This window comes from Paroedura picta, chromosome 1 (genome assembly GCF_049243985.1).
Source record: "Paroedura picta isolate Pp20150507F chromosome 1, Ppicta_v3.0, whole genome shotgun sequence".
Lineage (NCBI taxonomy): Eukaryota > Metazoa > Chordata > Lepidosauria > Squamata > Gekkonidae > Paroedura > Paroedura picta.
In genome coordinates, this window is record NC_135369.1 from 49,612,212 (window position 1) to 49,639,359 (window position 27,148).

The 27,148-nt window shown below is 43.6% G+C and overlaps 1 protein-coding gene and 1 long non-coding RNA gene across 2 annotated transcripts in view; one reads left to right on the plus strand and one right to left on the minus strand.

Moving 5' to 3' along the window:
• Positions 1 to 27,148, plus strand: part of LOC143836773 (uncharacterized) — a 49,630-nt gene that overhangs the window by 7,470 nt on the left and 15,012 nt on the right. The window lies entirely within an intron of this gene.
• Positions 999 to 26,906, minus strand: LOC143836881 (uncharacterized). Its single transcript, XR_013230832.1, has 3 exons — positions 26,735 to 26,906; positions 6,512 to 6,857; positions 999 to 1,266 (listed from the first exon to the last, which is right to left on the minus strand). It is a non-coding gene; the product is annotated as an uncharacterized LOC143836881 (long non-coding RNA).

Genomic DNA, 27,148 nt, shown 5'->3' on the forward strand with positions numbered 1-27,148 from the left:
CAAACTGGAGACTTGACATATTCTGTGTGCCGAGGTTTCTACTTCAAATGGTGTGGCCTGGAAGACATAACCTTTTGTACATATTTAACTCCTCCCCACAATGAGTTTGAAATGGATGGAGCTGCCAACATTATTTTCTTTTATTCCAATCAATGACGAGTATTGTCATTTTTGGCAAGTATCGCCAGTTCTAAGGCCAAGCTCCCCCCTCAGGGAAAACAGCCCTGAACAATTTAGAACTGAAAATGTACAAATAGCAGAACAGATTTAGGATTGAATCCAACCATCTTTTACAATGATGAAAAAGAGAGCAGGTGGTCTCCTTTACTCAAAAGACATATTCAACAAAGGTTGGAGAGAAATTAGGTGAGGTTACATTAAAAATCTGGCTGGATACAACACTTTGGCTGATTCCGCATGGCTGATTCTGCTAATCCCCACTTTCACATGACACTGCCACCAGGCCAGCCCCCTCTCAGGCCTGCCATGGATCGGGCCTTCATTTGCCACATGTGAAGGAACATGGAAGAATCTGTGTTCCCTTCTTCAAAGCTGGGGTGAACGAGGCCTGTCCAGAGGCAGGCCCATGTGGACAGGGAGGCCCGGAGGGGAGACAAAATGCCCTGTTCAGCTTTGGTGTGCATTGCTGCATTGTGGGACATTTGTTTTTTGTTTTGGAGGAAGGTGGGATTGCGTTTTCATACAATCCTTCCTTCCTGCAAAACAACCCCACCACCACTCCCCCACATGGTAGAACCATTCTGCCATGGCTGCATCTCCCATGGGAATACATTTCAGCAGTGAACCTGCTCCGCTGCCATAATGTGTCCCCACAGGTGACACAAAAGCGGCAGAACATATAGATCCCCTGCAACGCACCGGTAGCAGCCCAGAATAGAGCTGCTGGTGCGGAATTGGCCTTTAAATGGACATTCAATTATGAATACTCATGACCACAGGTTTTTTTTTTTTACCACCAATAGGTGAAATTTTCAAAATGGATTGGAAGCTTTAATGTTCAGGGTAATGAACCTACTGAATGTCCCTTTACTGTTACTGGAAATTGAAAGGTCAAGAATTTCTTGTTGGTTTATAGTGCATTTCCATTTGGAGTTACACCTGTCTAAGCCCTTTGAAATCAATGTCTGACAATTGTACTGTCAAGCACGTACCTCTGGAAGAAGGACAAGAGTTGTTTTTTGTTCTCTGTTTTTCATTACCGGAAGAAGTCTCAAAGTAGCTCGCAATTGGATTCCCTTCTTCTTCCTACAACAGATAGCTGGAGCTGAGAAATTTCTGAGAGAACAGTGACTTGCACAAGGGCACCCAACAGGCTTCATGTGGAGAACTGGGACCTGTGGAATCAAAACCAGTTCTCCAAACTGGAGGCTATTGATCTGAACCACTCTGGTTCTCATTGTGAGACTCCAGTTTGAATCCCCATTCTGCACTGAAGCTTGCTAGGTGATCTTGGGCCAGAGTAACCTACCTCACAGGGTTGTCATGAAGATAAAATGGTGGATACAAGACTGATGTAAGCTCCCCATAAGACATAAAGTGTATTATTATTGTTGTTGTTGTTGTTGTTGTTGTTGTTGTTGTTATTATTATTATTATTATTATTATTATTATTATTATTATTCCTCGCCACTATCAGCAAGCTGTCTCACAGCAGGGTGCACAGTAATACTCTCACATATATTAGGTATAATACCCCATTAAAATTATGTACCCCGGCGGCAAAAAAACTATCCTCCCATCCCCGCAACAAACAACTACCTCTCGATGCACCACAGGGGGATCTATGGATGCCGGTGGTCTGCCACAAGGCGATGGTCTCTTTGAAGTGTTCCTGCTGAATACTCAAAAATATTTGCTGGACATCTGCAGGCACCTGAGATGCTCTCACTATTTATGGCCATGCACATATACTACCTTACCTTTTTGCTGGGTGGGGTAGGGTGACAGTTTAAGGAGGACAGGCTCTAATTGGGGCTTATCATTCCTGTAAACTAGTCTTTCCAGTCTTCTCCAGCATCTTTGCCAGGGCTGATGGGAGTTTTCATGGCCACCTGAACTCAATCACCCAGCAAGTAAGTTGTGAGCATGCACCAGTGATGGCTAGCAGTCTGTGTAATGCTCAATGACAAACAGCTCAGAGGATGCATACTTTCTTTAAGCACTACATGTTTTAAATAGCAAATAAAATGTCTGTGTAGTCTCTGGGTTGTATGAGAGGAAAAAATGAGGCCAATTTTCAAACTAATCGTTTGTAAAGTTTTCAACATCACTGGATTTTACTTACGGAAAGTGGAGCAGTCCCTAGGACTAGCTTGGCAACAATACTCTAAGAATGAGCAAGGAAAGGCAGGGTGAGAGGTGGGGGGGGGGACACACCAATGATTTGAAGGATCTGGGCTTTGTTTTCCTGTGAGACATTCTGGAAAGAGGCAGGTCACCTCTGCAGCTGTCTAGACTTAACAGATGAAGTGCAACTGTCCAGTGTCACCATCAGCAAAAGCTGTTAGCTTGGCTTTGCCTGTTTTCAAAGTGAGATAAACCCTTAAGTGTAGCTGCAGGTGTTGAAAGGTGTGATAGCATGCAGAGAGCTTGCTCAATTTGTAATAGGGCTGGTACAGTTCTGGTTTTTTGGCAGCTCTCGCCTGCAAGCTTTCTAAGAATTATGCAAACACACAGAACAGTTCATTGATATAAATATAAATGCAGCCTTGGCAGCATTGTTTGATCCCAGCTATAAAAGGGAAATGAAACAAAGGGTACATTCAGATGGGCATTTTGAGGAGGCAAACTGATGGTGTGCTTTCATTGTATTTTTAATTTTCTGGAACCTGTGGGACAAGTTTTTTGGTAAGCTTCCTTGTCCCACCATGAGTACTAGAAAAGATGGCATTAGAACGCTTAAATAAATCTTTGTATTGATAATGCTGTGTACTTGGTGGGTGGCGGAAGCACTGTGTTAGGCAGGATCATAACACCAGTTAGTCATGCTGACCTGCCATACTTAGTCAGATACTTAGCTCTGAGCTGGATAGCCCAGGTAAATCCGATCCTGTTAGATCTCAGAAGCTAAGTAGGGCCGACCCAGCTAGGATTTGGAAGGGAGATCTCCAAGGATTTGGATGGAGTTCTCCACGGAACACTAGGGGTTATGACATGGAGGCTGGCAATGGCAAACCACCTCTGAATATCCAAACCACCTTGGATCTCCTGCCTACACTACACACGCCATACAGTAAATAAATATCAGTCCCTCTGGGGAAAATGGCTGCTTTGGAAGGTGGCATCTATAGCATTATATACTTCTGAGGTCACTCCCTTGCCCAAACCCTGCACTCATCAGGCTGTACACCCCACCCCACCCTGCAAATCTTCAGGTATTTCCCAATTTGGAGCTGTAACCATAGTCTTTCTGTCTAAGATGTCAAGAATTGTATTTGAGTCTGTATAGAAGGTTATATGTCTTCTGACACAAAGTAATGTTTCCCCCTCCCTACCCTGTCTATGCTGAATAGCACTGAGCTTTCCAATGACTGCATCATCATGTTCTACTTTTGGATTATCCCGCTCTTACTGCATTGTTTTCTCCTTTTGTAACTTTATTTTCTGCATCACTTGACATATCAGCTGTGATACTTTTTTGCATATATATTTTTTTTAATCCTGATCCTACTGTGCTGTTCATTAAATCTCTCTTGCTCTTGGAGTCTCCAGGTGGACAATAAAGGAAGTAAACAAAAAATAGTATATTTGCAATTTTGCTTGTGAAATATGAGAGCTTTTTATACATTTAGATTCCATAAATATAGCAATCTATATAATGTTAATTAAATAAATAAAATACATTTCATGTTGGTAAGGCAGTAAAATAGGCTTAGGTTTGATAAGAAATTATTTCCTAGTAGTGGAACACTCCCCCCCAAACACACTGAGGGTCAATCACCATTGGTTTTAAGGAGTGCTTCATCACAGCCACAACTTGGGTTTTATTCAATGGAAGGTAAAGAAATATGAGCCACCTTTTGTGCTGCTCAGTTTTCTTTACTGTTAATCTTAATGTTAATCATGTTTATTATACAAAAATATGTATACACATGGTTCCTTTGAAAGCCAACAGTGGAAAACCGCTTTTGGGGTGCTAATAAATGCACACAGAGTTTAGGAAAGACTGAAATGGGATGTTTAGGCCTTGTGACACTTGAGAAATATTGAGATACTGTTTGGTTAATATAGCCTCAGGTAGCAACCCAAAGAACGAACAATTCAAACGAGGGACAGTGACATAATTTTCTGTACACAGGATGAAGCAAAGTTCCTTAGCGAAATGGACGTTTGCATGGATGGGAAGCCTCTGGACAGTAGAAACACAGCCATGCTGATGGTCGAGTTCCTGGGTTTAGACTGGCTGTCAAAACGGAAAGAAAGCAGTTGGTATGAGCTCAGCATTATGTGGATCTTGGAACATGCTATTCAACCTGATGGATTGGTCTATGCTGTGCACTAAGTAGATGGGGGGGGGGAGGGTTGTGTGCTGTTATATTTTTCTTTACACATATACTGAGACCTGCCAGAGACAAACCTGTCATTATGAAGGATGAGTGGTGTACATCAGGAAGATTTCTGGATGCCATTTAAAATAGCAATTGTATTTATTATTTATTTACCTTGTTTATATTTTGCCTTTATCTTATATGAGCACGCGCAGCAGCTTACATCACTCTCTTTTCTTCCATTTTCTCTTCACAAGAACCACGTGAGTTCGATATGGCTGAGAGAGTGTGGCTGACCCAAGGTCACCCAGCCTGTTTCCATGGCCCAGTGGAGATTTAAACCTGGGTCTCCCAGATACTAGTCCAACATATTCACCACTAGACCATGCTGGCTCGGTGCTACATTATTGCATTTGATTGCTAAGGAGGAAAGAACACTATTTCAGTTTTTCTATTATCATTATCATTATCATTATCATTATTTGTATGGCATGTGTGTAAAATAGCCAGGAGGTCCTGAAATTGTCTAGTTGCCAGCCAAGAGATGCCATTGCCTACCCTCCATGTCACAACCCTTGAATTACTAAGATAATGTCAGTGAAGCATTTCAAGAAGTGCAGAGCACACATTAAGCTGGGATGGTAGATTCTGCAGATTTCAGGCAGATGCTTCCCCATTTGAAAGTGTTGTGGCACACTCATAACGCAAAGGACCATGCCACATGGGAAAATGTTTCAACATCAGCAACAAATCAGTCTGGTAAACTTTTATTCCTAGTCTGCACTTACAGCCACAGGTTGCCCAGAAGATTAAAAAAACAAAAAAGCCAGGATACTATTCTTAGTGCTATGCTTACGTAGCTGCAGCCTTTCTCAGTGCTTTGAAATACTTGACAAAATTATAAGGGAAAAGGAGACTGGTGACAGGGAGGGCAGAAATCTCATGCAGCCATTGCACTGAACATGGCACCTCGGAGTCCTGAGCATGTTCAGGACCATCATTTCCTGTGGGGATCATGGGATAACTACAGCCCTATTCAGACTCTTTCAAAGCCAGGGTTGCTGAACACTTAGATGAGAATCTAACAGCCAACGGAACTTCCCTTGTTCAAACTCCCTCACTTATATATGGGGAGAGTTCCTGATTGGATTGCTTTAGTACTTTTCTTCAATACTGGTTTAGAGTATGGAGCTGAGCTGTTTTCTGTTTGCATCATAGCCACTAAAGCTACAGGGCCAAGTCATGTCTTTGGAATGAGTTTGTAATGTTTGACCAGTTTTACACTTGAACCAAATCTTGATCACTGAAGGAGAGTTGTGTATTGCCAGGGGTCATGGTTAGGTTGTTAAAGCAACCTTGTGGTCAAGCACCCAGTCCATCCCCGTTCACTGCCTCTTTGCATATGTATGTTGTATATAGCTTGTGGACATGTAGGATCATGTGTTGAATAACACTAAAGATTATAAGACTAAGATTATAAGACTAAAGATTATAAGGAAATGTTGGAGGGCATGTAGCTAATGAAATGGTTAAAAAAATATGCTGTTGCCTTCTGTGCTGGGCTGCCTTTGAACACAGCTTTGAAGCTTCTAAACTCATGCTGGCCTTTCTTTTGATTGAATCATAGAATCATAGAATCATAGAGTTGGAAGGGGCCATACAGGCCATCTAGTCCAACCCCCTGCTCAATGCAGGATCAGCCCTAAGCATCCTAAAGCATCCAAGAAAAGTGTGTATTCAACCTTTGATTGCAGACTGCCAGTGAGGGGGAGCTCACCACCTCCTTAGGCAGCCTATTCCACTGCTGAAGTACTCTGACTGTGAAAATTTTTTTCCTAATATCTAGCCTATATTGTTGTACTTGTAGTTTAAACCCATTACTGCGTGTCCTCTCCTCTGCAGCCAACAGAAACAGCATCCTGCCCTCCTCCAAGTGACAACCTTTCAAATACTTAAAGAGGGCTATCATGTTTCCAGTGCATATCCATAGTGCCAGCTCTTACCTTTCATAGATCTGGGATTCACATATTTGAAGGACCATCTCTTCTGCAATATCTTCTGCACATGCTTTGTTCTTCCTCCCACTCTTTGCAGCTTGTCGAATCATCTTATAGGGTAGCATGCAAATCACCTTTGCACTTCTTTAGACTTGACTGCCAAGACAGGTAAGGAGAACATCCTCTCTGCTAATTTTTAGAAGGTGCTGCAAGAACACTATTCCAGTAAGCTTTCTGCTAGTATATTGTGGCTATTTTGTTGGTATATTGTTGTTTCTCTAGTTATGTAGGGGGTTGTTGATTTTCATGTGTTATATTTGTCTGCATATAGTTTGTAAGTTGCCTTGGGGCTCTGTTTATAGGAAGAAAGGTAAAAAATTTAAAATAAACACAGTTTAATCTCAAATATATGGAAAAGTGGATCTCTGACTTTGTTGCATGCATTTCCCTGAATTTGTGACAGCTGCTAGCTAGGGATGCCAGCTCTGGGTTGGGGAATTTGGGAGTGGAACTTAGGGTGCATGGAGTTTGGGCAAGGACCTCAGTAACTTACCGTGAGATGATTTGCTGATAGCAGTGGGTAACAAATCTAATAACAAAAACATACCCCTGCCAGGGTTGGGAGAACCCCCATTTTTGCACCTCCCCGTACTTTAGTGGTTTAATAAAGTAGGGAAATCCACCCCAATCCCCAAAAAACGTGCAGAGTACCATTTGTGGCTTTGCTGGAGATGCCACCTGCCGCCATCATGCATGCTCACTCCCCCCTGCACATGAAACTTACAGAGCCTACACAGATGCTGCTGGTCCCCATCATGGGCACCTCCCCCCTCCTGCACCTGAAACTTGCGGAGGTGGCACCGTTGCATGCAGCTGCTGCACAGTGATCACCAGGACAAAGGAAAACACAGTAGTGGAAGCAAGGCAAGGGGGCATATCCATTATTGCTGAGCAAATATCTGATGGCCAGCTGGTAGCCCTTGGTGTGGTTATGGGCTGCTGATGGCCATGAAGAATGCTTGCTCAGGACTGCTCGACCTTACCACTGCTTCTTGATCATTACTGGGAAATTGCATGCTTTCCCCCTCCCACTCAGTCACCAGAGTACCACCTCACTGGCTATGTTTTTCAAGCTGGACCCAGAGAAGGATAAATTAGATTTTAAAAGGGTTCCAGAAAAGAATCATACAGGACTTTGTAGTCTGTATATCAGGGTGGATATTGTTGAGGATTCCTCAAAATAGAATGATGAAGAAAGAGTGTGAGAGAGTAATTGTAATTGTAAACACAAACAACTTAATTGTATACAAAATAAAATCAAAAGAATAAAATGTAAAGAACCTACACTAGGTCCCTGCAAACAGATTTCCTATTCAATTGCACATGCATACCTACAAGAAAGCACACTTATAAAAGACAGAAGAGAAGAAATTGGAAAGTTTTAGGAATGGGGTATCTCACCTTGAATCCTGGGCTTGAGGTCTGCCTGTGAAGGTGTGTTTGTTTGTGTGGGGGGATTTAAGGGGAATGGGCAGCTGCCTAACAGCAGCTCACCCCCTTTAAATTTCTCACCAAGCTGGGAGTGGATGGAGCGGCTGTCAACAGCTGTTAGGCAGTGGCTCACTCTCTTTAAATCCCTCCCCCTATCTTTGTAGGCATCTTTGTGTGTGACAGTGGGGAGGGGAGCATGCATGTGCAAAATCCCCCAAACTTTCTTGATTCAGCAACATTGATTCATCTGAATGCCAAAACATTAAGGGGTATCAATACGTTTTGAATTCGGCCCAAATAGTTTCAGGTCAAATCCGAAATAGTACAATTTTGTGGGTGTGCGTGCGTACTAATAACATCTGGTTTAGAGTGGTAATGTGAAAATCTTCAATAACTTGTGCCCTTCTTCATCTAAAAAAATGGATAAAGAAGATCCAGGTTTGGTTAGTGGAACAGCAACTTTCTTGGCCTGGGCTGACACCTCTAGGTATGTCAGGGTATTGGGTGATGTCTGCAGTGTTGAAAAGTCATTTGTTATTGAGAGTGATATCTACCCTGAGCTGGGGGAAATTGCACTTAATCAGTTTCTAATTCCAGCATTCCCTTCCTCTTCTCCCCTGGGATTTTCCAATGTTGTGACTGTACCCAAGTGCCTTTATGACACCCCCCAACTTTCAGTTCCCTAGTACATAGAAGGGAGCGCCTATTAAAACAATTAAGTCCAAAATAAGAAGGGGATCCTACTATCCAAGGTGCTCCCAGCTGGAAGTGGGGGTGGGATCTTCACAATTACTGCTGACTTCATGAATCAGACCAAATAAACCTACTGACAGGTTCTACTTCCCTCTGCACATGTGCCTTTAACATTGAGACAATGAACCCCTAATGTCTCTCTCATCATCATTGAAGTCGTTCCTCCCCTCCAGAATGATGGAAATCAAATTAGAGGGAAATTTCTTCACAGCCATTTGTCCAAATTAGGAGTGGTAATCTATTTTATTGTGAAGTTAAAAGTACTTAGTATTTTCATCTGTGATATATGTTACATATCAGTGATATATACTTTAGCCAATTACTTGGCCATACAAAGGATTTCTGAAGACACGAAACCACTTTCCATCAAAACAGCTAATTCTTCAATGTGAAAATAATCAAAGGATGAGCTCATTTCCGATTTCACATATTATGCCAAACTTTTTTTTCGTTTAAGTAAACAAGATATGCTGGCAGAGCCTTCATCTCTTTGTATGCTTTTTATTAACTGGGAAACAGGCAGTTGATTCTTATCTATTCTAGCTGGCCAAATAAAATACATATTTCAGAATAGAAGACTTGTGTAAACTAGCTGGCTGTCTCCATGTGAGGAGCCAAAAGTGTTAGCAAACATTATTTAGAAATGGGTTTGCAGCACACAAGTTCCTGATAATGACAGGAAAAACAGTGCAAAATCCCAGACCTTAAATCACCGCTCCCAGAGCCAGAACTGAAAGAAACTTTTCCGTCAAGAGCTCATATTTCTGAAGGATGAAAAATAAATTGGGGCAGCATGCAGTTATGCCACAGGGACTTTTCTAATTAAAATGGATAGCTGAGTTGTCTGATGCATTACATTGTTTCTAATTATAACTCCCTCCCCTTCAAGAGTGTTGAAAAACTAAATAGTTAAGGAGTAGGCACTGATTCCTTTGTCAAACAGAACAAAACTCTGAATTCCTACAAGATTCATCACCCATTTCCTCAATAACTAATAAGAGTGCTGATTTTTGCATCGATTTTTACATCTGGGATAGAACATCCTCTAACAATTACTCTTGATCATTTTGCTCAGTATGGCACTGCCTTTGCTTCACTTCCAAAGAAGGATATTTTCAAGTCAAGATGGACCATAGAACAGCCTGGGACTTTTAGAGTCATGAGAGCCTCTTCCACATGGAGATTTACCCCAGGGAACTGCTGAAATGAGGGTTTAAAGGGCTTCCAGCAGGATGGATCTATCAAGATGTTAAGTTTAAATGGCTCCATGAAGACAAGGACAAGCTTACTTCAAGGCTCACAAGTAGATTTATTGAAAGGTGTTCAATCAACCAATTTGCCCTTCTCTTCGTGGAGTTCTTCAGTTGACTGGTCTTTGTTTCTGTATCTAAGTTTAAATGGCTGGCAGCCATTTCAGTGATAGATTTCACTCCTTCCTGCTTCCAAGCATGGAGAAAGCAAAATGGAGACTGGAAGGGAGAGAAAAATAGACAGTTTAAGAGGCTCACAGTGGATGGTTTAAATTTGTTCCAGCAGAGACCTCTTGCTCTCTACTACTGAGCCACAGCCACAACTGAAAAAAGACTACTGACACTGCCATTCTTAAGCTTGTATGTAGCAGGATCTGTTCAGATATTATTCATGACTTCCCTTCAGGGATAAGGATTTTTTTAAAAATGCTATACAAGTTTAATGCACTGCAGATGTCTTAATTTTTTTAAAAAATGTTTTACTGTTGTGGTGTTCCCACATGGCAACATAGAAGTGTATTAAAAAAAATTAAGTTTGGAGCTTGAGGAATGGGGAAACACACATAGATGTTTAGGTCCCCAAAACAACCACTGTGAAGGGATTGGTGTCTTGCATTGATTGACAACCCAAGGTCTCCCATCAGGAACCATGCAATTGTGTGGTTTCCAAATGCACATTTGTAAGCAGGAGGCGGGCTGCATTTTACGCCTCCGTGCAGAATCAGTCATAGATTAGGCCATATTAAGTAAAGGTAAAGGTATCCCCTGTGCAAGCACCGAGTCATGTCTGACCCTTGGGGTGACGCCCTCCAGCGTTTTCATGGCAGACTCAATATGGGGTGGTTTGCCAGTGCCTTCCCCAGTCATTACCATTTACCCCCCCAGCAGCAAGCTGGGTACTCATTTTACCGACCTCGGAAGGATGGAAGGCTGAGTCAACCTTGAGCCGGCTGCTGGGATTGAACTCCCAGCCTCATGGGCAAAGCTTTCAGACGGCTGCCTTACCACTCTGCGCCACAAGAGGCTCTTAGGCCATATTACCTGAGCCATTTTGGCTTATATGAATAAGAAGGTAACTGTGGCAGGTCTCCTTTCAGTGCCATTCTTTGGCTGGAGTTAGCTTATGCTTAGGCTAAATGCCATCCTTCATTTAGCTTCAGCCAGATTGTCAATCCCCCAATAATCATTTTTTATGTTTCACGAGAGACTGATAAATAACAATCCTTACCACAGTTCCTCTATATATTTCTGAAAGGCCCATCTGGGCAGTGCTGTCCGGGTCTCAGGGCTGCTATCCGGGCCTGTCCGGCCCTCTGAAACCACAGGCAGTGGGCCAATCCGGATGCACCCAGCAAAGCTGGGCGCGTCTGGATTGGGCTGGCCCCTGGAGAGACCGCGCCACCCAGAGACCATGCAGGCCCACCAATCAGAGGCCACGCACCTGGGTAAGCTGCTGTCACCAAGACAGGCAAGCGTTCTAGCCAGTCGGGAGGCACAAAGCCAGTCAGGAAGCCAAATCACCGGGCCAAAGTTCTGACAGGGCCTGCCCACCCAGGGGCAATCTGGAGACAAAACCGCCAGTCCGCTCCTGACCACCGCTGGGAGAGGAGATCTGTAGGGATGCCAAGGGGGATGAGAACAGAGGCTTGGACAGGCTGCACCAGCCCTTTTTGCCCCAAGGTTGTACTAACTGTCATGTCCAACTGCAAATTGCCTCAGAACACTGACAGAGCTGGCCGGAGGCTGCAGAATGCTCTCCCTCCCCCTCCTCCCTTCAGGCCTGCTGCGAAGGAGCCTTTAACAGCCCCTGACTGAGGGGAGGGAGGCGTTTCCAAGAGCAATGCAGGGGAGTCTGAGGGCATGGGGGTGGGCCTTCCTTTTGAGGGGAGGACTTTCCCCTCCTGCCAAACAGTTGGCTGACAGTGAAGCCACAAAAAAACCCTTTCTCACTTAAATACTGTTGTGGCCAGCCATGCTGCTGGAGGGAAGAAACAGCCAAGCAACTCTCTGCAGATTTGAGACCTACCACACATGGTTGTTGTGCAGGTGAAACTGGAAGCTGTTGCAGAGGTTCTTTTGCCTCCTCTTTCATCTGCACAACAACCCTGTGCAGTAGGCCTTAAGTGTTTCAGCTCCACAACAACCGGCGTGGGAGACCTTTAATGTTTCTTCTCCTCAACCGTGTCCAAACTTCATAGGAGCCTGAAACTGTAAATAAAGGTAAGGTAAAGGTATCCCCTGTGCAAGCACTGGGTCATGTCTGACCCTTGGGGTGATGCCCTCTAGCGTTTTCACGGCAGACTCAATACGGGGTGGTTTGCCAGTGCCTTCCCCAGTCATTACCGTTTTCCCCCCAGCAAGCTGGGTACTCATTTTACCGACCTCGGAAGGATGGAAGGCTGAGTCAACCTTGAGCCGAATGCTGGGATTGAACTCCCAGCCTCATGGGCAGAGGTTCAGACTGCATCTCTGTTGCATTACCACTCTGCGCCACAAGAGGCTCTGAAACTGTAAATAGTGAACAAGTAAATAGCTGGAGAGACATAGGAACTAAAGTGACTTTTTTCAAGCTTGGGCCTGGCAAATAAAAACTCCTATGAACTCGAAGTCATAAGTGGCCCAGAATTTCAAGTGTAGTTAGCTTTACAGGAAAGTAGACAGTGAGACTTTGGGGAAAACTCGGTGATTCACTTTTACTACGCAACGACTTGGCCTTGCAGGTAATAACAGGGACTGCAGTTGCCTGCAGTAGGTCTGAGGCTTCAGAAGGGCAGAATCACCAACCAAGCAACCAAGTGGATTCTGGGGCCACGTGTATTCCTTTCGAAGGGATGCATGTGAGGGGAGAGAGCTTTCCCTTCAACCTAACTGCCTAGAGATGAGCTGTACTTCCAGGGGATTCTCGGACCCCACCTGTAGGTTGGCATCCGTAAACCTCAGGGGGATACAATGCTACACAGTCACCCCTCCAAAGTATCCATTTTTGCCTGCGGAGCTCGTCTATATAGTCTGGAGATGAGCAGCAATTCCAGACGCCACCTGGAGTTTGGCTGTCCCTGGTCTGAACATATTCCTTGAAGTCTGAAAGTGGTGCCTCAAAAGTGTGTAATGCCCCCACAGCTACCTAGCACCCCCTGATCTATTTTAGGTCAAGAAAACATTGCAGAGAGGAGGTAAGGTTGCCAGATTGGTGTAGACTCATCTTCTGGAATTCCACACTACCTAGGTGCGCATAAACCTGACTAAGGTCAAGACTGCTGTGCACAGAGGGACCTCCTCTTAGTTTTGCCATCTTCCAAGTGAGGCTCTCTAACCCACCACCTTCACGGAAAGTCTGCTATGGGGAGAGGAAGGGAAGGGGATTGAAAACTGCTTTGAGACACCTGATGTCTGCTGGGTCACTGTGGCCCATTCCCAGTTCTCTCAGACCTCTCACAGCCCCACATCCCTCACAGGTTGTCTATTGTGGGGAGATTAAGGGGAAAGGTATTTGTAAACCACTTTGAGACTCCTTTGGGTAGTAAACAGCAGGGTACAAAACTCCAGCTCTTCTTCTTCTAAGGAGCAACCGTGAAAGAAGCAATTGGGCACATAATATTTTATCAACAGTAAAAAATGGAGACAGAAGAAGCAGGGTGGACACCTGTGTACTGTGACTACCCTGATTGTATTAGGGCAGGTGACAAGAAGGAAAATGATGTTGAATGCAGAACTGGGAGGAATTGGTTGCCATGTAATTTCCCCCTAAGAAGAGTCTCCAGTCTGATTTTTCCTTCACATATCTGAAGACATGGCTCTGGAAAGCTCATCTGTAAGCACTAGGCCACAATTCCCAAAGTTCAGACCTCTCCCATACTCAATGAACATTCCACACTACAGGTTCTTGACACCCATATCTCCACACCCATGCCCTCATTTGTCTCCATGCCACCACAACCACCCACACAAATCACACATTCAACCTCATGCCCTTACAGACTGGACAACTTCTCCCCTTCCTCTTCCCACTGCCAAACTCTAGTGCCCGTTGTATTCCTGGATACAATGAGCTTTGCTTCTAGTAATATACATAATTTGTTTTCAGTGTTCTGTTGTTAAAGTTTATTATCATTCCCATCTGTAGATACTTAAATCTAGTGACTGGAGCCATGAAGAACAAGACAGATCTTTTTTTAAAACCTAAAACAAACCCAAGGTTTCCAGAAAAATCTGAAAAAAAATATTGCTATTCTGTCCCCCACAAAATGAATAGAAGTAGAGTACCTTTAAGTAATTAATATCCTCTGAGATATAAGTAATTATGGGGGGGGGGGTTCTAGGTAACCATAACAATATCACCAGCTTACAAACCTTGATTTATGTCAGAAGAAGACTGGGGTAGGGCTCTTTCCATGGCATTTCTGGTGCCACATTCTATTATTGTTTCCTTCACTTCCAACTGGAGAGAGGACTCATCGATGCAAACCCAGCAGTAGCCACTGGTCATCTTGGTACTATGCAATGTGTGTGATCCACCCAGGTGTGGCAGTGGCTATCATACAACTTTCCTGGGCCCAATGACAGCCAGTGTACAATTTGCATGAGTTGGCTGGGCTCATCTGTGGCCATTGCACAAGTCACCTAATTTCCTACCACATGACCTTTGCAGCTTGTCTAGATTTTTCCCAGGGAGAAGCTTCCAGGGGGAGGCAAGAAAGGAAATCCAAGAGTTACTGTGAAATAGTGGTTACTGTCAGGGCTGGATCTAGCCTTTGAGAAAGCATTCATCAAGGCCAGGCCCAGTATCAATGAGCATCAAAGCCAGTGTTGTGCAGTAGTTAGAGTTTCAGACTAGGGTCTTGGGTTCAAATCCCCAGTTTGTCATGGAAGCTCACAGGGTGACCTTGGGTCAGTCACGCAAACTCAGCTTAAACTACCTCACAGGGTAAACTATATATGTGTGTTTATATCTATCTGTCTATCTGTATATATCTTTATGTATGTAAGTTGCGTGATAGCCACTGCCACATCTGGGTGGATCACATACAAACATACATACATCTTTAATCCGCTCCTGCGGAGCGGATTAAATAAAAGAGTAAGGGCTGTTGGGGAATAGTTAGGGCGGGACCCGTCGGGGATAAATACTCTGAGGAGTGATTCGCTCCTCAGAGTGGCAATCCAGGGCCAAGTGGCCAATTGGGAGGCGCGCAAAGCTCCGGGGAATGGTAGAGGACAGGAAGGCCTGGAGGATCATTGTCCATGGGGTCGCGATGGGTCGGACACGACTTTACACCTAACAACAACAATAGATACAGATACACACATCTGTATATATCTGTATGTATGCATGCATGTGTGTATGTGTATGTGTATAAGATTGGGCGGGAGAGGGAGATAAGGTACATTGTTTAGTGAGTGGGAAGAAGAGAAGGGAGCAGAGAAATGGGAAGATGTGGGGTTTCCTAGAGAATGAAAAGAGGAAATAATGTAGGGCGGAGGATACAGGGGGCAATGAAGTACCCTAGGCAGGTCTTTCCAGATTCTCCAACCTTGTTTGGCGAATGGGAAGGAGAGAAAACAGCAGGGGAAAGGAAGAAACTGTGGAGGCTTTCTTGGAATGGAAAGAGAAAATATCAAGGTAGGAGGAAAGTGAGATGGACCCACAAATTCTTGTGGGCTGCCTGGTTGTACAACACAATACTTTTTTGGGCATGCTTGTTGGCTAAGCTCATATCCTGTTGATATACAGCAATCTTAGGAGCCTACTGTTTGACGGGCTTTTTGTGTGCATTTGAACAGCTCAAACATGGCAGATTGTGGATGAAACATGACTGTAAATGCACAACTACATGCTGATTTCTTATAGCTGCCCTCCCCCCACAAAACCACCAAATTAAAAGGCATATGTATTATGTATTCTGTTTGTATGCCACCCTTCCCTGAAGGCTCACTAAAGAGAAGATAAAAAGAAAAACAAAGATTCAGATTTTATGTGGAAATTTACTCTTTGGCGTTTCTGCGTGCCTATAATTGATTCTGGTTTTAATTTTGTTGCTTTAAATTCTTGTACACCTCCCTGGGCCAAGAAAGTCAGTCTTATAAACCTAATTATAAAAAATAAAATATAATAGATAAGTCTTGCAATCACAGTTAGATGCCCTTGACTGTGCAGGTGCATAGCACAGACAATGCATCTATCTGTATCACTTTCTAAAGTGATGCATGACCCTGAAGTGCAAGTAGCTACTACACAGTCACAAAGCAATGTGGTGCTCAAATTGGATACCCAACTGTAACAATGAGGCAATCCAAGGACAGTATGTGTGTGTGTGTGTGCGCGTGCACTTATGTTTCAGTTAACGAAGTTTGACTGGCACTTGAGTGCATGGTGCATGGTGCCAAAGTTCTCAGAATCTCTCCACTTTGTATAAAGCCCTTAGTTTTTGTTTTGCAAATGAATAGAAGCCCTGAATCCAGATTTCTCTCCCCACATCTTTTAAGCATGACAAAATCCAACAGTAAACAAGTTTTCCTGCAGATTATTTTTTTTAAATGTGTTGTTCTTTTATTTTTTAGAATTCACTGGAGGCCCCTGTTTATGGCTCTGATCTGCTCACTGAATGCCCTGTTGAACTTTTCTGTCTTGAGAATAAAATAAAAAGGCAAAAAGGATACATTTTTAACCCTTCCTTAGCCTCTGGGATAGACCAAGGGAAGAAGTAAACAGCCAATTGCCCTTAAACCCCTTCTCTTCATAGTTGTGAATACCTCTGTGTTGATAGGATTTTATTTTAAAGGCCTCACAGAAACTTTTAAAAAATTAATCATGAAGCAGATGCTGGGGGGTGTCTCTGACAAAGCCCATCTCCTCTTAGAATTTTCTCCACAATGAAACCAAGTAACGAGAGTTCTTGGAGATTCAGTGAAGTCAAAGGGACTTAGAACACACCTTGATCTGCACAGGATTTACAATCAAAGTGATAAAAAAGCAGCAGTTGTATATCTTTGGCGCCTCTTCTCTTCTCTGGAAAACTACCAAGTTCCACTTTTGCTTGGGCCTTAATCTGTCATATTTCGCCCCATATTAAAGAATGAGTCCTACCTGTCTGCTTTACTATAACCTAACTTCCCTTTGTAAACCAACCCGAAGCTAACAGCAATGACCAACTAATAGCAAAGGGGATCAACTAAATTAATGGCAGGCAGGGAAAGGCTGTTATGCAAAATGACTGACTACCTAGTCTTGAAACTGCAGATCTAAACATTTGGATAACTGAATAGAGGAAGAAGCGGGTTTTTTTTTTAATATCCTACTTTTCTCTACCTGAAGGAGTCTCAAAGCAGTTTGCAACTGCAGCTTCCTCTCCTTACAACAGTCACATGGTGAGGTAAGTGGGGCTGAGAGAGCTTTGAGGGTCCCCTAGCTGGCTGCAAACCCAGATCTCCAGCTCAGAGTATGCTGCTCCTCATCTCTATACCATGATGACTGAATATTCATGCATATATGTATTTAAAATCAACTATATTTTACCTGTATTTATATTTTCACTTCATTTATACCCTACTTCTTTCCTTAAAGTATATCATCCTTTGACCATCTTGAGGATGTTTGTTGACACAGCCCTCTGCCACCTGTTGGCAGGTGTTCTATTTGGGGAAGGATTGTTTCCACCAGGTTGGTTTTTTTAATTGGTTGTAATTTTAATGGGGTCTTATTGGGGGTTTATTATTGTGAGGTTTTTATCTTAGAACCCACCATGAGCTGGCATGCTAAGAGTGACGGGTAATAAATGTAGTAGTAGTAGTAGTAGTAGTAGTAGTAGTAGTAGTAGTAGTAGTAGTAGTAACAATAAAATGAAGAAAGTAGGGAAAAGCACTAGGCCACTCAGGTATGAACTAAATCATATCCCTAATGAATATACAGTAGAGGTGACAAATAGATTTAAGGAATTAGATCTGATAGACAGAGTGCCTGAAGAACTATGGACGGAGGTTCGCGACATTGTACAAGAGGTAGCAACTAAAACCATCCCAAAGAAAAAAAAATGCAAGAAAGCAAAATGGCTGTCTGAGGAAGCTTTACAAATAGCTGAGGAGAGAAGGGAACTGAAAGGCAAGGGAGAAAGAGAAAGATACACCCAACTGAATGCAGAATTCCAAAGAATAGCTAGAAGAGATAAGAATGCCTTCTTAAATGAACAGTGCAAACAAATAGAAGAAAACAATAGAATGGGGAGGACCAGAGATCTCTTCAAAAATTGGAGATATGAAGAGAACATTTCATGTAAAAATGGGTATGATAAATAGGACCAAAATGGTAGGGACCTCACAGAAGCAGAAGAGATTTTTAAAAGGTGGCAAAATTATACAGAAGAACTATACAAGAATGAGCTTAACATCCCCGATAACCGCAAGGGGGTAGTTACTGACCTGGAGTCAGACATCCTGGAATGTGAAGTCAAATGGGCCTTAGGAAATCTGAGCAACAATAAAGCGAGTGGAGGTGATAAGCATTCCAGTTGAACTATTCAAAATCTTAAAAGACGATGCAGTAAAGTTGCTACACTCAATATGCCAGCAAATTGGAAAACTCAACAGTGGCCACAGGATTGGAAACGGTCAGTTTACATTCCAAACCCAAAGAAGGGCAACGCCAAAGAATGTTCAAACTACCGCAACATTGCACTTATTTCTCATGCTAGCAAAGTTATGCTCAAAATCCTACAAGCTAGGCTCCAGCAATAAGTGGACTGAGAACTTTCAGAAGTACAGGCAGGATTTCGAAGAGGCAGAGGAACTAGAGATCAAATTGCCAACATACGCTGGATGATGGAGAATGCTAGAGAGTTCCAGTAGAACATCTACTTCTGTTTCATTGACTATGCTAAAGCCTTTGATTGTGTGGAGCACAACAAATTGTGGCAAGTAATTAAAGAGATGGGAATACCAGAGCATCTTATCTGTCTCTTGGGAAACCTATATGGAGGAAAAGAAGCAACAGTGAGAACCGAGCATGGAATCACTGGTTCAAAATTGAAAAAGGAGTTCGGCAAGGCTGTATACTGTCGCCTTGCCTATTTAACTTGTATGCGGAGCACATCATGAGAAAGGCGGGGTTAGATGAGTCAGAAATTGGGATCAAGATTGCAGAGAGAAATATCAACAACCACAGATATGCAGATGATACAACTCTAATGGCAGAAAGTGAAGAGGAACTAAAGATTCTAGTGATGCGGGTGAAGGAGGAGAGTGCAAAAGTTGGCTTGAAACTCAATATCAAGAAAACGAGGGCATCCAGCCCTCTCAATTCCTGGCAAATAGATGGGGAAGAAATGGAGGTGGTGACAGATTTTATTTTCTGGGGCTTCAAGATCACTGTAGATGGGGACTGCAGCAAAGAAATTAAAAGACGCTTGCTCCTGGGGAGGAAAGCTATGGCAAATCTAGACAGCATCCTAAAAAGCAGAGACATCACCCTGCCAACCAAAGTGCATTTAGTCAAGGCTATGGTCTTCCCAGTTGCAATGTATGGCTGTGAAAGCTGGACCATAAGGAAGGCCAAGCATCAAAGAATTGAGGCTTTTGAACTTTGGTGCTGGAGAAGACTCTTGCGATTCCCTTGGACTGCAAGGCGAACAAACCGGTCAGTCCTAGAGGAGATCAGCCCTGACTGCTCCTTAGAAGGCCAGATCCTGAAGATGAAACTCAAATACTTTGGCCACCTCATGAGAAGAAAGGACTCCCTGGAGAAGAGCCTAATGCTGGGAGCGATTGCGGGCAAAAGAAGAAGGGGATGACAGAGAATGAGGTGGCTGGATGGAGTCACTGAAGCAGTGGGTACAAACTTAAATGGACTCTGGGGAATGGTAGAGGACAAGAAGGCCTGAAGGATCATTGTCCATGAGGTCGCGATGGGTTGGACACGACTTTGCACCTAACAACAACAAATAATAGTAGTAATAATAATAGGAAACCAACTTGAATTACATCCATCTCTCCACCATTTTATGCTCATAATAGGTAGGTTAGGTTGAGAATGTGACAGACCCAACAATACCCAGAAAGGTTCCCTGGGATTCAAACTTTGTTCTCCTGGATCCTAGTCTGACACTCTAGCAATTATACTACATGTCCCTTCTTAAACTACTTTTGTACCATGGGAACTGCTGTAACTTAGCTGGTTTTTATATGAGCTAGGTAACATTAGAACCTTGGCCATGTGGGAGCACATGCTGTTGTTCTTCACATCAGTGTTGTCCCTTCTGGAAACAGGGATACTGCAGGGGACAGTTATAAGGTACAAAGGGTATCTATATATGTCTGCAGAGAAGAAAGAGTAAGGGTTGGTCCTGTGACCCACCACAGGTCGTCCATGCTAAGGGGATGTATGATCTGGAGATGAAGAGGCTGGCTATGATTGCCTACCTGGGGTGAGAGAATGCTCTGTTTGCATTCTTGTTCAGAGTTAATCTCTTTCTGATTGCTACATATGCTTAATAGATTGGCCCCAGAAAATAAAGCAGATTAGGGGCTTCTGCTGTTGTGCAAATTAGGCCCCATGTTGTCTTTTGCCATCTGGGGGTATGTCTTTGCAGCCTGAAATTCCCAATCCTCCTTTATAGTGACAAGACAGACACATGGTTTAAAATTATATATGAATTGGAGAGAGAGAGAGAGAGAGAATGTTTGCAGTGAGAATTATTTTTAAACGATTCCATATGCTGTTAGGATGAAAAGCCAATGTTTCAGAATGCAAATATTTGCCTTTTTTTGGGTTTGGTTTGTTCAATCTGTTTAAATTCTTTGTGCGGCATCCTGTGGAGGAGAAAACATCCCAGAAGTCAGTCATGCAATGCAAACAAGTTACTTTTTTTTTTTGTTGGGTTTGGCAAACTTCATGACGAACCCGCTGATGACGATACCAGCACTAAAAGGGTGTAATGGATGTTCTGCTCCCCACCAGCTGTCCATGGAAGCTGAACTTTCCCCATTTGTTTAGTATCCCTCCCCCCTAGCTGAGTGGAGATGTCCTACTGACAAGAGAGGGAGCTGTGTTTTTTTCTCATCACCTCATAAACAGTGAGATGGGGGGGGGAGTGAGTGTGGATGTTAGGTAATACTTGCCACAGACAGGACTCTAAAGGGGTATGACTTTCCTTCTGTAGTCTTAAAGGTCCGTGACAAGCACTTTTAAACCATAGCATATTCTTACTCCTCCCCCACTCCCTGCTTTTTGTTGGACTTTGTTGCTGATTTTATTTGACAGCTGTGTTTGGACTTAGTTAGCTTACATTTTCTAGTCAAGGGAGAAACATTGGGCAGATTCAAAGCAATAAAATCTCAGGTTTAAAAATCCAGTTTAGGCCCTCATAGCTTCAGGGTAGGACTAGGCATTGGTTTGGCACAGCTATAATACTGAACAATGGGCTAGTGGTGTGATACGAGTTTGCTTGTAAGACTGTTCCTCCCCCCCCCACTTCCTGCGCCTTCCTGCAAGATAATGCATTATTTCTTGTTTTCCTTTTGGATTCTAGTTTCCCTTTTGGATTCTAAATCAGGGAAATATCAGAAAATATCAGGAAAATATGGTTTCTCTTGATTGGCTGCATCTGCACATGGTTGGATATTGTGCTGTCATTGTACAAAAACCGTCATTTGCGACAGGGACAGTTTCCGCATGGAGGGGTAAAATGTGCTTGGCCTCCTGCTTGAAAACATGGGATGGTAAACCTCATTTTGCAGTCCTCATCACAGGAGACCCCTCCCGCGTTTTCCCTCTGCTCCGTCGTGGCTTTTTGCCTCCTGACAAGGCTTCAGGCTGAACTTCTTCCCTCACTATTTGGGTTGTCAATCATAGCAAGCCACCAATCACAGCACAGCAGTTCTCTCGTGGGCTGAAACTTTCTCTCCCCACCAAGGCCTAACATTAATTATTTTTTTAAAAAGGCTCTTCTGTATCGTTATGTGGTGATGCCACAAAACAGATGCAGTTTAAAGAAAAATCAACACTGCTGTGTCACTATGGAGAAACACAGCATGATACAGTATTCCCCCACTTTTTGGGATTTGAGTTCTTTTGAATATTATTTATGTCTGCGTGGATTTCTGAGATGCTGAACATGGTCCCTGGATCCCAAAAAGTCATTTTGTGTAAATGGTTGGCTTAAAAACAAAGTGCTCAGACCCCTGTATGATTGGGAGAAGAATGCTTGAGCACCGGCCCTCTCCCTCTTTCCCAGCTCATTTCCCACCTCCAGAAAATAGAAATTGGACTGTTTTTGCCTGCCTAATCCCAAAAAGATCATGGACACTTTGCAGAAGATTTTATTATACCTTTGACAATGTACCTTTGCAGTCGTACTGCAAAGAGCACTACGCCATTAAAAAAAATTACTCAGAGTAGGAAATGGAGAGGGGAGGGCGGGTGCGAGGCTGGGACAATGCTTCAGAGGCTATTGTGCCTTTCCCCTCCATATGGGCTTGCCTCTGGTTGCTCCCTGATGGGATGCAAGACAGAAAGTGACAGATCCACTTTTTGCAATTTCCTTAATCCTGAATTAAATCTGGTCAAAACATAAGCCAGCCTGTCCACAGCTTTGGGATCCAGGCAACATCATGGAGAGGGTGCTTTAAAACCTGCCAGCAACTGGAGGCTGTTCAGGGGCAGATTCCTCGTGCAGAAACGGTCAGGATTTTTCATGTGGTCAATAAGACCATCCAGTTGCAGGTGAATGCTATAGCATCCAATGATGGGTGGATTGTAGTAGTTGTTAGGTGCGAAGTCGTGTCCGACTCATCGCGATCCCAAGGACCATGATCCTCCAGGCCTTCCTGTCCTCTACCATTCCCCGGAGTCCATTTAAGTTTGATGGGTGGATACAGCCTTATAAAACAAGATGGCAACTGTGGAAGAAATCCTAGGATTTACTATCTTGGTTTGCAGGGCAAGTCCAAACCAGCCCTTGGTGGTTTAGATATAATGGCAAAATGGGTTTTGTTGTGCACAGGACAAACTGAGGCGCCAATTTTTAAAACTCTTGTCTATGTATATTGCTCCCTTCTTAGTGAAAACTGGGCTTTCTTGGAGACAGCACTACTTATTGGGGAAGATGCCCGGTTTTGGGGGTCTTGAGGAAGGTACTCTTCAATGGGTCCCTGCACTAAATGCATTGCCCCTTATGTATTTACATATAGAGCTCCCTGGATGAGGAAGTAGAGTGCGACTCCATAGCAATTCTACAAACTTGTCAGTGCTGTTAGGGCTCCACAAAGGAGCTGATAAGGCTTAAAGCAGTTCATTCCCTCCTCCAAATGTACTACCAGTAGCAAATGGTAGGTCTCTTGAGATCCCCCCCCCTTTCCTGATGAATGTAGATGTGCCTAGAATCCCACGCGGGCTGCTGGCTTTGTACTGAGTACTGGGTCTTGACAGATGCCCAACCATGTTGGCTCTGGAAGAGACAACAATTTGAACAGCTGCCAATTCCATAACAACAACAACAACAAATTACACTGATAACCATCATAATAGCCAATCGTTGTGAACATGGCTGTCAGGTACTCTGTAGAGGGAAGAAATATTTTGTGTATTTTACCTCTCTTAAGGTCCAAACTACGCAATACTCTTTTGGAGCTGTGGCTCTAAAGTTATGCAAATAATTTCCCCCTCCCCCTAAACACATACATGAAAAACAATGTTACCCAGAGCTTCTGTGTGGCTGTAGGAAAAGCAGAGGAACCTAAACTTGTTTAAAAATGTAACATGTAGCTTGGTTCTTACAGTGCCACACTACATAGAACAATATGCTTCTAAGAGCAATGGACTTAGTAGGGTGTAACTCTATTTAGACACATAATGTAAGCTTGGTGTCTAACATGCAAGTCCTGATTTTTCAGGGAAAGAGCATAGGGTAACTTTTTGGTGTTGTTAGATACACACAGATCTTCAGTAGTTTTAAGGCTACAGTTTGGTTCCAAAATATACTTAATTATTCCTGGACCTATAGATTTGGATAGAGTGAAGTTGTTTGACCAACTTCCCTAGCTTAAATGGTTTGTGGATTACTGCTATCATCTGCATAACCCAAGGAAAATAGAAGAATGCATTTATTCACAGTATAAGGATCAATTTTCACCCACTCTTCTCATAAAACCCCATATGCTTGTTAAAACTGTTTCTTGCTTTCAATTTTAGTGGAGTTTTTTTATTTGTCAGTCTTATAAAATTTTAATTTATTGCAGCTTCTTCCTATTAAAAATAGAAAAGATCAAGGGTATGTGTGGTGTGTGTGTGGGGAGGGGGATGGGAGAGAAGCAGAGAGCATATGCATAGCAGACTCATGAAAATGATTCGTGCTTCTTCTAGTCCTCTTAACCATCCCAGGCTGATTCTGGTACATTTGAACTCGTCGCCTTCCACAACACTGTGTTGAACTCTACGTTTATTGATTGTTGGAGTTCAAGGGCCTTTAAATCATTAACTCATCATTCATAATCACAACAACCTTATGAAAGATCACAAATATTCTGAATTAACTGAACATGGATGATAATGATATGTTCAAGGCCACTTTGTTGAATTTATGGCTTCATGAGAATTGCTTGAGATTTGACTTGTAGAAATGCACAGTAAAGAAGAAGTCAATCACTGTAGGGCAGTCCTCAAGGATGCCTCTCTTTTAAGTGCCCCTGCAGTACCCCCAATCTATTATACTGACTTCCAAATGTGTCACTATCTGCAGATACCTCAATGCGTGGATCAGGGCCACAAATAGACTTTAGGTATTCCAAGTTTGCAGTAAAATGTGACATCTTTGAATAATATGGGAGAGGTAATCCCCCCCCCCCTGCATGTAAAATAGTATTGTCTGTGCATGTTCTCCAGCTACTGCGGTGGCTATAGTGGTGTGTGAACCTAGCAACAGTAGCTGCTGTGGTGGTAGAGCCTGGTTGTGGCAGACCCCAGGAGCCTTTCTGGGACTCACTCCTCAGTGAGAGCAATTGTTGGGAGCTGCTCCAGGCCTGACTGCAGTGATGGTAGATGCTGGGATCTGCTCCTGGCTTGGCTGCAGTGATGGGGAATGCTGGGAACTGCTCCAGGCCTAGCTGTGGCAGCAGGAGAGATTCCAGACCTAACCATGGCAGCAGGTGCCGGGAGCCACTCCAGGCCTGGCTGCGGTGGTGGTGAGCACAGCCTTGGAACAGCTCACAGGCACCACCATCACTGCCGGGCTCAAAGGCAGCAAAGAAGATGAGGGGAAGAGACAGAAGGGGGTATTGGCCTGAGGGGGAGAGAACAGAAAGAAGGATTGTCTGAGGGAGGTTGAAAACAGAAAAGGGGGTGTGTGTCTGGAGAGAGAAAGAGAGGGGCAAATTGAGAAGGGGGAAGAAAGGGGGACATTGTTTGAGAAAGGGTCGGGTAAGAGAGGGGCAGATTGACAAACAAGGAAGAGCGGAGAAAGAGGGGTAGGAGAGGATTCTAGAGGAGGGATTTGGCAGATAGGTAGGAGAAAACTTACATAGAGGGGGTGAGGGGAGAAGGGGGAGTGAGGGGAGATGAGGGATCTTTGACAGGGAACAGATGAGGGATGGGGAAGAAAGAGAGAGGAGGGATCTTTGACAGGGAACAGAGGAGAGGCGAGGAAGCAAAGGTTGGGGGAATGCCCCCTTCCCCCAAGTTTCTTGCAGGTCCCCGTTTGTCACATGATGGCAATAGATACTGCCTTGTAGCAAGATGTTTCCCCCTCTTAGGTTTCCAAATCTACACAAACTGTTCTGCAGGGTTTGGCTCAGCAGAGCATCTATAGACCAGTAGTGGGAAGTCTCATCTGCTCCCAGCTGGAAATGAGATATCATTCCAGAAAATGGTGAGATGTCACAGGGGACTTTGGGAGGTAATGGAGCATGTCTTTTTTAATGAGAGCATTGCTCTTCATTCTGTCCAAGTGACTCTCCTGCCAGGAAGTAGAGGATCTCCTCAAAGGGCTGTGCAATATCTCTATGGAGAGACACAGTTGGAAGTGTAGCAGACTCTCTGCCTCATCATTCCCAGAGAGGTAGGTTGGTAATGTGTGTATGTGATGCCATGAATGCATGTACGCAAAATAGAGCAATGAAGGACAAAGCAAAATGGCATATTAATCAATGGAGGACGCCAGAAGATACCTTTTCTTGCACAATCCCCCATAACACTTGGAGTCAGTGCTACCAGTATAACATAACTCCTTCATGCTTGGCTCGCATAATGCCAAAAGTCAGATCACATGAGAAGTATCCACATTGTGACTCCTTTCCACATCAGCCCCTGCAGTTTCTGGGAAGCCCAATGCTGTCATAAGTAAGAGCTACATTTATCGGTTTAGTTAGAATAATTTATTACACCCATCTTTCTTCCAAGCACCTCAGATCCCAAAGCAAAGGTCAGGCACTCAAATAACACAACAAAATGGACAGGAGCAGAGATGCAGTATTTTTTATGTAATGAAATATGATATTAGAGGATGTCAACTACAGACCATCAAGCATGTGGCTTACGTAGCTTGTACTAGTATCTGTAAGCTGTATGGCACAAGAGCAGCATGCATTGGTACACAATACAATAAGGAAGTCTTAAGTGGCTGATAAGATTGCTGAAATTAGGCCCTGTTCATACAGGAGTCATACTGCACATAATGAGAAGTCACCAGGTGCCACTAGCAGCTACCACTTCGGAAGCTGCCAAAGTCATTGCCAGAGAGCCCTTTCCCAGCCTTACCTCTGCCCCCGTTTTCAGCCCTTGGATTCAGAAGCAGAATGGGAAAATTGCTGCTTGCTGTTCCACAGAACGATGCCATCTGCACATCACATTCAGAAAGAATAGAAGCTGACCCCAATAGCAGGAGTCTCTTTCGCTGGACACTCACCTGAAACCTCAGCAAACCTCCACAGTGAGAACATTTTGTACTCCTTGTAAAATTGCTTTGACTTTTGGCTGCTGGTGTTAAATTGAGCGAAATGAGATCCCCCCCCCATTCCTATTCCTCGTAGACGTTTCAAGAAACATACATCTAATTCTTTCTATTTTTATGAAGCCCAAGTTTTGCCACGTGCTGGGTTCCCACACAGAAAGAAACAATCTTAAATTTGTTTAGCAGGATTGGCAGTATGTTATCTAGTAAAACAAAGTCTG